Here is an 11,769-nt window from a genome sequence, read left to right as displayed (position 1 = left end):
ACAAGTCTGATAACCATTGGCCTGGGTGTCTGTGGTGGGGTTAATATTCTAAGGTTTATTTCATAAGTTTTTAGTGAAATTTCCAATGGTATATGGCTCACCTGGATGTCTTATGAAAAATACTGATTTCAGTTCAGTAGGTCAAGAGTGGGGACCTAACTTTGCATTTCTAAGAATCTTCCATGGGTTGATGGTGCTGCTCCAAGGATCACACTGGGAGTAGTGAGGTTCTAAAGTGTCTTACTTCCATTTCGTAGCACTATTCCTGTGGGCATACCATGTTCTCACCTTTTCCTCTATGTGGGAAAGCTCTACAGTTTTCTAGGTCTTCTGTTGTCATCAGTAGGTGAGTTTCATGCAGGATTGATGAGGGAAGGGGTAGAGTTTCCATTTTGCCTTGGATAGGAGTGTTGCCATTTTTCAGTTGGTTCAGAGTGAGGAGGGAAGAGGATGATGACCAGACCAGCAGTCTATTTTCCAAGAATCTGTTTTTATGCTATTGGGAGTTTATATTCTAGAGAGAAACAAATAGAAAGCATATATATGGTATATTATTCAGAGATTTCATTTTTTTGATAGGTGGTCAGGCAAGCTCTCTCTGAACAAGGAACCATGGAAGATTAAAATGATGGGGTTAAAAGGAACTCATTTAGTGCCTGATGAATGGCACATGCTGAAAAATACTCCTTTCCCTTTCCTCTGTACACTTGAAGGGGTGGCCTGTATTTGTCTCTTGTGTTCAGGGCTGGGAAGAGTGTTTCCCTGTTGGTGGGAACCCATGAATTTTGTGTCTTCTGTGTGATATTTGGAAGTCCGATGGCATTTGGAACATCATCACAGGGACTTTAGCAGATCTCCTGGCCATGTAGGTCCTGTATGACATGGGCACTTTCCATAGGAGTCTGTCACCAGTGACAGACGACAATCCTTCTGGGGAAATTCACTCTTTTCACAAATAATTAAAGGAAAAATGCATGAAGGTTTACCGTGAAGTTAGGAAAAGGCTTCCAGTTCTTGTGTTGATCGACATTCTCCTGGGCTCCTAGGTTCTCCAAGTTGAGAGAATGAGTTTTAGAGATTCATGTATGAGTAATTTGATGAAGTGAACTGCACAGAGCCTGGCACATGGGATAATTATTTTTTGAATAAATAAGAGTGGATGATGGCCTGTTAAATAGGTTTTATCTAATGAGTGAGGCATGTAAGCATCCTCTTTTATGCTGGGCCAGTCTAGCTAAGGATGCTGTTTTGGGAAACACAGTAGCGGTAATGCTGGGAAGTATGTTTCCAGTTTTAAGTGTGCGACATAAAGTTGTTGTTTGGATCATCACTTATCAGCTTTGGTTTATTAGTATGTATAACTTGGTCTTAAGTGAAGACTCTATTCCGGTTTTCTGTAATTGCACAGTAAATTAGACTTGCCACACTTACATGTGAGTTTCACAGAAGTCATCAACTAGTCACCAAAGAACTTATTCGGAAACCACTGTAATAGCTATTTGTTTTAGGATTGACTCTTAGCTGTTTGAATATGTCTTTCACTTTGTTTTCATTATAAATGTATTACACATATTTCTAGGTCAACATTAAAATAATCTACAGCTAACTGAGCTAATTTGACACTCTGACACACTGTGTTCTAAAATGGATGTGCTCTGAATTTCTTGTTTCAGATTTGGGATGGTCAACTGAAATACAGTTGACTCCCTCTTTAGTTTCTTCATCTGCAAACTGGGTGTAGTGTTTTATTCCTACAGAGCAGGCTGTGACCATCAATTAGGTATTTGTTTGCAAAGAGCTTTGATAGCTTGCAGGAATGACCTTTTATAAAAACAGGATACATTGTACTTATCCTTACAGTATTTTCTTGATTTTAATTATAACTCATCTTTTTTCCAACCGCAGAAAAAGAACGGAAAAGGGAAAATTTGAGTACAGAGGGTAGCACTGATTTCCATCACAAAAAGAGATTCTACAAAACTCTGGAGGGAAGTCATACACAGTATAGGCTGATCCTGGGTGGGTCTGGTGTTAAATTTAAATGCCGCCTTAAAGGAAGACAGCAGAGACTCCTTCAGTGTACCTACTCAGGACTGGAAAACAAAACCCACAGTCGGTGTATATTGTTATATATTTGTAAACTTAAAAATTCATAGGTTGTCATGATTAGGTTTTTATTATATGTGCTGCCGAAGCGAGCACATAGGTTTTTAGATCTTCTACTTTAACTTCGTCCTTTTACAGATATGAGGAAATGGAGATTCAAAAAATTTCTATGACTTGCCCCAAACTACACAGAGAATTGCTTTCCTGATCTCAGACCTGTGGTCTTCTGTTGGTGTATGACTGGGTCTTAGGATACTATACACATCATTTTCAAAAGATGTAATACTATTGAGATGTATCCTAGTACACCAAGCTAAGACTTTGGGATCTGTTTTACTGTGGCATGTAAGCATGACTTGTTTGATCTAAGCTTCTTTAAGTTAATTTCTGTCTGTGTTATCAGTGCTTAGAGTACTTATCTCCCTTAGTGTTCTTGGGTTTCAGAACTGGACTCTGGCTAACTTAAATACAAATAAAAATAAATCCATATACAACTAAAGTAAGGATGTATTGGAAAGACATGATGCAGAAGAAAAGAAGAGGCCAAACAATCAGACTCAGAATGTTTTATTTTTTATTTATTATTAATTTTTAAAAAGATTTTATTATTTGTTAGGGAAAGAGAGAGTGAGTGAGCACACGAGCAGGAAGCAGGGGAGCTGCAGGCAGAGGGAGAAATAGGCTCCCCTGCTGAGCAAGGAGCCCGATGTAGGACTCCATCCCAGGACCCTGGGATCATGACCCAAGCCAAAAGCAGACAAAAACGACAGAATCACCCAGGCATTTCCAGGGCTCAGAATGTTTTACACCAGCGTAGTTGCAGAGATTCAAATAAGAGAACCTAATATAGCTCCATGGTAGACAATGCAGTTCCATTCACTGCCCCTGTATCTTATCACCCAGGAAAGCTATGTATTTCAGGGTTGGAGGACCTGACTAGTCTATGTTGGTTTATGTGCCCACAACTTGGCTGGGCATGCGGTGAGTGGGTAGGGAGTACATGGAACATTCTGATGGACAAATTTCTACATCTGGATGTATAAGGAAGGAATAGCTCCCAAAGGGGGTAAAAATTAAGCAGTTGTTATCAAAAGAGGGAGGCATGGATTCAGGGCAACAGAAACATACATATGTCCCAGAATCCAGTTCACTACCTAAGATGGGAAAGAATGTCGTGTGTACAAATTTTTACTTTATAACATAAATTTTAAAAAATTTCAGATATTGGCATTCAGTCTTAGTTGATACTTTTCACTTTGTTCATTTATCTAATTCCAATTACATTTAGATTTTCTTATTCCATTCAAGTCAACTAGAGCAAATATCATAACAATAACAAGGATTTTGTTCAGTTTGGTTATAAATATTCATTCACTTGGTCAGTTCATTTATTCCACATATATTTATAATAGAATTTGAAAACACAGGATTCAATTTCTGACACTAAATTGGCAGGAGGGAGAAGCAGAGATTTTTTTTTGACTAAAATATTTTACACAACAGACTAAACTAGTGGCTTTGAAGCAGTATTGGGAGGTGGCTCTAAATTCCCAGTGGTCTCTATAGATAGTGGGGAGACAGCCAACTGGTTGGGCTTCAGTTCCTCTCTGCCTCTACCTCTCCTTACCTGCTATTCCATTTTTCCACCTAGTGCTCACCATTTACTTCAACCAGAAGAGTTTCAGTGTTGTTTGTTTGGTATCTGAGCAAGATTTCCTTTCATGGAAAACAAAAAGTTTTTTAAATTACTAAACAATATGTTATTGTTAAGTGTTACTGTATTAACTATTCACATACTTATTAGATTTATTGAGTAAGTATCGTTCTAGTCCTAACCCTGGGTAATAGGGAACATGTCTATGTAGGCATGGAAAGCAGATCCTCTTAATTAAAAAACAAACAAACATGTAGAACCTATCTGGAATTAAATAAATAGAGAGTGTTCACTGTGGATGAAGGTCTGGACTATTCCTGTTGGGGGAATATTGAGACAGAAAAAAGACAGCCCTGTAGTTTAACTTAGTTGGAAAGACAAACCAAACATATAAAATAAGAAAAGCTCAAGGGAAGAACTGACTTTAGCAGGTAGTACCCAATACTCATAGACTGGACCACTTCGTCTCCATCTGGAGGGAGTTACAGGAGAGAGTTTGTGTATCATCAGCCCAGGCAGGGGGCCCTCCTTGATGATGGCATATTCTGTTTGGGTTTAAAGTTCTAGGAGTCTAAAGATATTTAAAAATATGTCAGAAAGTCCTTGTCTGTTATAGATTATTTCTGCATCTCCAAATCATGCAAATTCTTAAGTGCCTTTTGGATTTGGGGGCAAATATGAAAACAGTATTTAAAATAATCTCATCTTCTCTCTCTGCATTTAGTCTCACCATTTCCAGATCTGAAATGAAAAGCAAAGTTACATAATTATATTCTTTTTAAAATTATTTATTTATTTATTTATTTATTTATTATTATTATTTTTTAATTTAAATTTTATTTATTTTTTAAACATATAATATATTTTTATACCCAGGGGTATAGGTCTGTGAATCGCCAGGTTTACACATTTCATAGCACTCACCATAGCACATACCCTCCCCAATGTCCATAACCCCACCCCCCCAACCCCCCTCCCCCCATCAACCCTCAGTTTGTTTTGTGAGATTAAGAGTCACTTATGGTTTGTCTCCCTCCCAATCCCATCTTGTTTCATGTACTCTTCTCCTACCCCCTTAACCCACCATGTTGCATCTCCTCTCCCTCATATCAGGGAGATCATATGATAGTTGTCTTTCTCCGATTGACTTATTTCGCTAAGCATGATACCCTCTAGTTCCATCCACATTGTCGCGAATGGCAAGATTTCATTTCTTTTGATGGCTGCATAGTATTCCATTGTGTATATATACCACATCTTCTTTATCCATTCATCTGTTGATGGACATCTAGGTTCTTTCCATAGTTTGGCTATTGTAGACATTGCTGCTATAAACATTAGGGTGCACGTGCCCCTTCGAATCACTACGTTTCTATCTTTAGGATAAATACCCAGTAGTGCAATTGCTGGTCATAGGGTAGTTCTATTTTCAACATTTTGAGGAACCTCCATGCTGTTTTCCAGAGTGGTTGCACCAGCTTGCATTCCCACCAACAGTGTAGGAGGGTTCCCCTTTCTCCGCATCCTCGCCAGCATCTGTCATTTCCTGACTTGTTAATTTTAGCAATTAATTCTAAACTGACTGGTTTAGGTGATATCTGACTGGTGTGAGGTGATATCTCATTGTGGTTTTGATTTGTATTTCCCTGATGCCGAGTGATATGGAGCACTTTTTCATGTGTCTGTTGGCCATCTGGATGTCTTCTTTGCAGAAATGTCTGTTCATGTCCTCTGCCCATTTCTTGATTGGATTGTTTGTTCTTTGGGTGTTGAGTTTGCTAAGTTCTTTATAGATTTTGGACATTAGCCCTTTATCTGATATGTCGTTTGCAAATATCTTCTCCCATTCTACACATTTAATGCAATTCCTATCAAAGTACCATCCATTTTTTTCAAAGAAATGAAACAATTATATTCTTATATATGGAGGGTGAAACATTTTTATTTGGGCTGTCAAGAAGAAACAATGTTAAATTCATAAAAATCAAAATTGCACAGAAAATTGGAGTTTTTGTAGCTATAGATTTTACTCTGAGTTTGATCTCTGTCATTGTCTGCAGAGTGATGTCTGATTCTATGATTTTCCATTATGTCTGTGTTTGAAAGCTTGGTTCTGTCCTCCCTTCATTTAAAACATTCCTAAAGCCATTTTCCAATGAAGTCCCACCCAGTGAATTGACTCACATCAGAAGAATTCCAGAAATAAGAACAATTGTGCTCTTTTTGTCATTGATGTAATGGTGTTTTTCAGCATACTTTACTAGTCGTGAGCGATATTTTGGCAGGCGGCTGAAACAACCCTAGATATCTGATTGCGTTACTGACTGCTACCTTCCAAAGGGTACCTCTGGGGAAGAAACATTATTTTAGGAACATTCTTTATTTCTTAACTTGAGGATATTATCTGTTAACAAAATAGTAGATTAAAAAACACGAGAGTTTTTTTTTTTTTTAAGTGTATCTGAGGAATATAACTGCATATATTCAGAACACCAAATTCTAAACATACAGATTCCTTAAAAACAGAGTAATATAAAACACTTGATAACTCCTGGACTTGTCCTTTTATGATTTTGGTGTTTTATTACAGCAGCCTTAATGGATGAAGACAGAAATACTTATTATTAACATATTTGCAGATTTCATTCTCATATTTTCTCTGGATATGTTTTTATCATTTGAAAAGTGGTCCTTATCATGAATATCTAGCTTTTATTTATTTTTTTAAAAAGATTTTATTTATTTGTTTGTCAGAGAAAGAGAGAGAGCACAAACAGGGAGAGCAGCAGGCAGAGCAGGCAGAGGGAGAAGCAGGATCCCTGCTGAGCAAGGATCCTGATCGGGACTTGATCCCAAGACCCTGGGATCATGACCTGAGCCGAAGGCAGACACTTAATCGACTGAGCTACCCAGGCATCCCCATACGTAGCTTTTAGATTTTAGTATTACCTTGTGAGAAGAGTTTCTTAGATGATCTTTAAAAATCACAATTTTAAGTGATTAAATAATATTCTATTATACAGAATAATAAGAATGTAACTTATTTAAATATTCCCTATTACTGAATGTTTAGGATTTTTTGAATTTTTTATTCATTATAAATAACATTTCCATGAACATCCTTCTCCATATATATTTAAAAGTATAATCGATACATTCAAATATATAAATATTTTAAAAGAATTTGAAGTATTCCAAATGCTTTTCTGAAAATTTGTAGCAATTTACCTGTCCATCAGTATTGCTTCATAGATTTATGAAACCCAAATCAAGACTTTCTTTTGCATTTTGATCTGTTACTCCTACATAATAAATGGGCAAATTCTCGCTAATTTCCCCCATGGTTAACACACAGGACAAAATCTGTCCTTGCTCATTATGACATTTAACTGCATATCTCGAATTACATTAAAGTTTCAATAGTTATAATTCATTTCTGAAGGAATTTTAAGTGGCAACAGAAAAAGAAAGGGATTAAAAGAATTACTGGCTATAAGAACTGTATGGACTTAAAAATGGCTAATCATTACAAAGAACAGAAGGGGCAGGCTTAAAGGTTTTTGTATTTTCTGCCCTCATTTCAAAGGGCAAAGACAACCAGAAAGGAGACTGGATCATCATTATTTATTCAACTACTTGGTCCTTCCTGTGGGGCATATTTTCTTTGCATCACTATTCACAACCAACTTTTCAGCCAAAATCTAATTGGATGTTAGTTGAGTGGAAATATGGCCAATGGAATTTATGTGAGAAGAGTATATCACACGTGTGACCTGCTTCTAGGATTCAGTCATTCATTCTTTAAATATTTATTGAGGACCAACTAGGTGCTGGGCCCCATTCTAAGCATATCAGTGAGCTAAAGAGATTAAAAACTCTTGCCCTCTTGGAACTTACATTCCTGTAGGAGAAGACAATAATAACACAAGAAATCCATCTTATAATACATTTGGAAGTAAATAGTGAAATAAGGGAGGGAAGGGGATAGCTTGAGGGGGAGTAGATGTTAACATTTTTAAATGGGTAGTTAGGAAAGGTCTCCCTAACCAGATGACTCTTGAGACAAACTTGAAGAAGGTGAAGAAATGAGCCACGCAGATGCCTGTGGCAAACCCCCACGGGGGTCCAGACATGTATGGTCCATTGGAAAATTGGCTCCGCAAAAGTATTCGTAAAGAGGGTCCAAGATACATGAGACAGACAAAATCCTGTGAGAGAACAGAAGGCTGTATGGATGATAAGCTTGACCCAAAAGCCTCTGAAGATGAGAAGAAAGATCTTATATGGTGGTTCCTATTTAAATCCAGTCTTGAATATGTCTAGAAAGACTTCTGCTGCCCAAGTGACACTGAGTTAGCACTGAGCATACCACAGAAGGGGAAGACCATTCTCCATTACAGACCTCACAGCACAAAGGACTATGCCACTTAGGGTATAGGATAAGAAGCAGCCATGGTCACTGTGGTATGAGATCATCCTAGGGAACTTGGCCCCTAGCAATTGGCTCTTGAATTGTGGATACTGGTGGGGATTATTGTGTCTTGTGGAATAAAGGGCAACACTAGCAAAAACTACTGTCTTGAATCAGGAGAGAGCTGGGGGAGCTAAACAGTCAGTGTGGCAAGAATCGTAAGAATCGTAAGAGACAGAATAAGGCAGAGCCTGGTAGACATCAAAGTAATGGAGTACAAAAAAAAGAGATCCCTTGGAACTTCTAGAAATTTGTGTGTGTGTGTGTGTGTATGTGTGTGTGCGTGCACGCGCGTGCATGTGCTTTATAGGAGGTCAAGTTCTGTCAGAGTAACTTATGTATGAAATTTATTTTTTCCAAGTTTTTATTTAAATTACAGCTAGTTAACATACAGTGTAATATGAGATTCAGGTGTAGAATTTAGTGATTCATCACTTACATACAACACCTGGTGCTCATCAGGACAAGTATACTCCATCATCTATTTAACCCATTCCCCCACCCACCTCCCATCCAGCAACCCTCAGTTTGTTCTATATAGTTAAGCGTCTGTTTCTTGGTTTGACTCTTTTTTTCCCTTATGTTCATGTTTTGGTTCTTAAATTCCATATATAAGTGAGATCATATGGTATTTTCTTTCTCTGACTGACTTATTTCACTTAGTATTATACTCATAAGCTCCATCCACATTGTTGCAAATGGCATGATTTCATTCTTTTTTTCATGGCTGAATAATATTCCATTGTCTTTATCTTCTTTATCCATTCATCAGTTGATGGACATTTGGGCCCTTTCTGTAATTTGGCTATTGTAAATCAAAATTTATTTTAACCTGATTTGCCCTCACAGGCAAACATATAAATTATTTCTTAGTATTTTTTATTTTTTAGTATTGAATAAAAGTTTTGCCATAAATACTTTCTCTTTAATTTTTTTCCTTTTTTAGGCCAACAATGCCAAAGACCAACAGTAAAAGACAGTACTAATTTCTGTAGCAGGGAAGTGTGACTAACACCACAAACCTGTAATTTAGTAAACTCACCTAAGACAAACTGAATATAAAGGACCATAACTCTTATAACCATTATTTTTACCTGGCCATTTTAAGGCCAAGTCAGCAAGAGAGATTTCCATCAGAGACAAAGGACTTTATTACTTACAACTCAGTAAACAGTGTGATCATCAGCATATTTGGTCACCTATACCTCCCTTCTTACTGAGTGATACTAAGGGAGCCAGGTGAGCCCCACCAGTTAAGTTGTTTATAGGGGGGGAATCCTGCACTTGGAGAATCTGCAAGTTTCATACTGGGAAACAAGCTTGCTGGTCCATTACCTGGGCTGGGGATAATATCTCTATCTTCCATGAGTGCCCACTACACAAATATCCTTGCACAGATAATACGGGATAAAAGAAGTCAGTGTTTCTGTTTGCAAGATATACAGAAAATGAGAGACCTACAGAAAACTATCTCCCAACACTAGCAACTGGTTTCATGGAAAAAAGCCAAAAAGCGAAGCACAAACCTAACACCTTTCTGCCTTTTAAGACTATGCCTTTTCTGAAAGAAACCCTGCCACAACTAATAAATTCTCAAATTACCATGACCTTCACATTGCTAGCCATATTTTCTGGGGCAGTGTGGCCCTTTCTTTTGTGCTATGGGGGGACGACCCTTGTAGCCATGCACTCCAGCGCTCTCCAGGCATGGTTACTTGAGGTGAATACCTTGTAGAGACTGGTCTCTATTCATCATTTCTTTGATATGCTGTGTTTCAGGTTCAGCAGAACCAATGGCATTTGGTCCTAAATGGGTAGACCTAGCTATCTGGTTACCTAGTGTTGTGGGTTAGAGTCTAAGATGGAGAGGAGATTGTTGGAAGAGAAGCATGACACAATGGCCAAATCATAAACCATAACTCCATTATGTCCAATTTTCATATTGAATAGGCAATGAAATTGTATTACCTGTCTCTTAAAATGGCAAGAAAAATCAATATATGCCATTTCTTCATGTGATGAATGTTTCTCTATCCTCCCTGCTATTGCTACCCACAACATTTTACATTAGCATGATAAGAAACATTGCAAAGTGTGGAATGGGCCTGGGTCTTCAGAAGGTGAGTTCTCATATCAGTCAGTGAATATAGTGTTTAAAACAACATTTGTCATTATGGCTTAAAAAAAAAAAGCCCATAATCAGGATAGAGTAAAGCAACATTAAATTACTGAACAAAGATTTCTTCTACCACCCTGTAGGATATCTGGGGATAGCAGTCAAGTGTGTGTTACATAAAAGAAAAAGTGCTAGATCTGGTATTCACTTCATCTCCATGTGGCTTAGTTATGTGGTCTTGATTAAATTTAACATCTCTGACTCACATGTTGATATTTTGAATGGGGAGAATAATCTTTGTTCTGTTCTCCTCATAAGTTCATAATAATTATTAAAATTAACAATGTACTATAAGCATATGAAGGCCTCAGTAATCATGTCTGATGTAATTGTGAAATAGTATTACAATTATGACAATATTTAAATCAAAGAAGAATTTTCCATAATATTGATATTGAGGAATAAGATCAATATTTCTTTTTTTTTTTTAAGATTTTATTTATTTATTTGACAGAGAGAGAGAAATCCCAAGTAGGTAGAGAGGCAGGCAGAGAGAGAAGGGGGACTCATGCTCCCTGCTGAGCCCTGAGAGCCCGATGCTGGGCTTGATCCCAGGACCCTGGGATCATGACCTGAGCTGAAGGCAGAGGCATTAACCCACTGAGCCACCCAGGCGCCCCAAGACCAATATTTCTGTGAGTTTCTTTCTTTCTTCTTCTTCTTCTTTTTTTTTTTTTTTTTTTGTAATATAGGGAGTCTTGTCTGATTGGTCAAACGACAAAATTTACATAAGAATGAATGACATTCTAGAATATGTTATGGTAATCTAAGTAACACCTTTCCAACATTGTTTTAATTTTTCACTAAAGTTTTTCTTTTTTCTTTTTTCTTTTTTTTTTTTAAGATTTATTTACTCACCTTAGCAAGCAGGGTGGGGAAGGGGGAGGGGGTGGACAGAGAGAAAGCCGTTGGGAGAGGAGAGAGGGAAAGGGGGAGAGAGAATCTCAAGCAGATTCCCTGTTGAATATGGAACCCCACACAGGGTGGATCCCATGACCCCGAGATCATGGCCTGAGCTGAAATCAAGAGTCTCATGCTTAACTGACTGAGCCACCCAGGTGCCCCTCACTAGTGTTTTTCTTAGGTGCACAATCCCCATATATAACCAAGTGATGACTAAATTGTTTTTTCATATTTCTTGGAGTGTCTTCTATATTCTTCATCTCAGTCTTCTGTGATAAGATCACCCTTAATTTATGACTCTAGTCCTAATACTAATGTTTTTTCTTTTTGACAACTGGGAAATTTAATAGGAATCAACAAATATACAGCAGGTAGGTAGTAGAGAAAAGGTCTTTGTCTCCACATGTGACTAGAGCAATTCATGCAAACCATAACCTATAAAATGATCTACAATATCTG

Source organism: Lutra lutra, chromosome 3 (genome assembly GCF_902655055.1).
Source record: "Lutra lutra chromosome 3, mLutLut1.2, whole genome shotgun sequence".
In the NCBI taxonomy this organism is placed as follows: domain Eukaryota; kingdom Metazoa; phylum Chordata; class Mammalia; order Carnivora; family Mustelidae; genus Lutra; species Lutra lutra.
The sequence above is the reverse complement of the archived record's forward strand: the minus strand, read 5'-3'. Positions refer to the sequence as shown.